General features: G+C 48.4%; 1 protein-coding gene across 1 annotated transcript in view; it reads left to right on the top strand.

Annotated features, from left to right (window-relative positions):
* The first annotated feature begins 588 nt into the window (after nucleotides 1-588).
* The window catches only part of LOC109322658 (neurabin-1-like), an 87,272-nt gene continuing 85,903 nt past the window's right edge, over nucleotides 589-1,957 (top strand). The window contains exon 1 of the mRNA XM_019553737.1: nucleotides 589-1,620. The gene's annotated coding sequence lies outside the window, so the exon portion shown is untranslated. The remainder of the gene's footprint in view (nucleotides 1,621-1,957) is intronic.

Consider the following 1,957-nt stretch of genomic DNA (forward strand, 5'->3'; position numbering starts at 1 on the left):
TGCTCACACTTTCTTTAGCATGGAGATAGGATCATCCCATTGACGCCAGTGTTACCCCATCTGACCCAAATGGGTAGCCAAGATAACTTATATTATTCCCAGTATGGACAAAATTGGTAATAAAGTCAAGCTTCTTTGATATAATTTTGTTTGTTTAACAAAGCAGGACTTTGTACTTTCTTTTAAGCACACCAGTAATCAAATACCCAGAGACAGTTACCCTGCTTACAGCTTCAAATCTTTTTCTACCAACGGCTGAACTCAAAAGCTTGCATTGTAGGTCTCTTCCAGGTCCTGTGGGTTCAATATAGTTTAACCCAGCTTATAACAAACAGTGTACTTTCCACCATTCCTATTTCTGTAAAGTTTGGTAGAAAAATTACAAATAGCTTATTTAAAGGAACACATCACTATTTTGCTCACTGTAATACTATAATATCTCAACGTATGAGGAGCTTGTTACTGTGAATAGTAATATTTGAAGTTTGATGACAAATAACATTTCTAGGTCTGATGTTAGAGGCAGCCCTTTGGTGAGAAGTTTATGACTAACACTGGCAACACAAGAATAATGGAAGACTCTTTAAACCAATTCTTACTTTATTTCATGTTGGAAGGAAGCTTTTGAAATTTAAATTTTTAAGAAACATTTTGTACAAACATTGGGGGTTTCTTACTGTTGTTATATCTTTGTTAAGGCCAATTAGAAATGGCCTTAACAGTTCTAGAATTCAAATCTAAAATGTTCTGGGCATTACTGATTCTACTAAAGCAAGTCAGTTACAGTGCCTGAGATGCACATATTTCATTGTAATTTTTAACAGAAAAATATTTAACCAAGTTATTTCAAAGACTGAAATATTCAGACCTTTGAATCTTTGTTATGAAATTGTTGGTAATTATTATGTCAAAATAAAATGTCATTTGGCATTTCCAGGAAATTTCAAAATTTCACTTTAGTACAGCACAAAACATTTCAACAGTTTGGACTAATTGCCAGAACAGGTATTCTGATTCCAACCAGTCCTACCCATCAGTTAAGATATTCTTCATTGCCAATGTCCAATACTTTTGATAGGTCATTTTTGAGGTTCTTCTGATTCCTTTTGTGTGACTGCATATCTGTCATGTGCAAAGCAGGACTAAGCTGAGAAGTCAAATTCTCCCTTTAATTATATCCAGGCAGCCAGGCTGAAGTCATCCTATTGTCAGGGTTTAAATGAAGACAGAATCTGAGCCAGAATTGGATGCCGGATTTCAGTTCCTGCTGCCTAATAAGTAGCAGCTCTTCGGAGGCTGCTGTCCTCCGTCCTTCACGACCCACAAATGTTGCCTCATTGCCCTGGCCTGATGCACAAATCAAGCCCAGGTTCTTGGGCAGAGAAAGCAGAGAGCGGGCTCCCCTACTAAGGATGGCAGCAGCAGGTGTCCCCCGCGCCAGCGCTCGCCACCTCCAAGCACGACAGGGCCCGTCATTTTGGTTTCCCCGCTCTCCGGAGATGCGCGCACCACGCGGCTGCCAGTCTCAGCCTCCCACTGCTGCCCTGCAGCTCCCCTCGCCTCGCGCTTTCCTCCCGCTCTCCTGCAGCTGCCTCCGACCCGGCGGCAGGGAGCCGCGAGGTGAGCGGAGCGGGGCGGGCGCCGGGGCCCGGGGGATCGGAGCGGACCCGCGCGCCGCAACTCTCCCGGGTTTCGGGGACGCAGCCCCCGCGGGCCCAGGCGCCGCGCCCCGGGAGGCAGGAGAGCGGGGGGCAGCGGCCCCCGCTCCCGGGTCGAGCCGCGGCGCCACCGGCCGCTGGGGCACAGCTGGGTGCGGGGCGGCCGCGCACATGGTATCACCCGCAGCCGCCACCCGCCATGGTACAGCCCGAACGCGCTGGCGCCCCGGCCGCTCCGCTCCCCCCCCCTCCCCCGCCTTCCCACGTTGGAATGGGCCGGGGCTCGCGCCGCCGCCTCT

This window comes from Crocodylus porosus, unplaced genomic scaffold (assembly GCF_001723895.1).
Source record: "Crocodylus porosus isolate Cpor-Errol unplaced genomic scaffold, CroPor_comp1, whole genome shotgun sequence".
Lineage (NCBI taxonomy): Eukaryota > Metazoa > Chordata > Crocodylia > Crocodylidae > Crocodylus > Crocodylus porosus.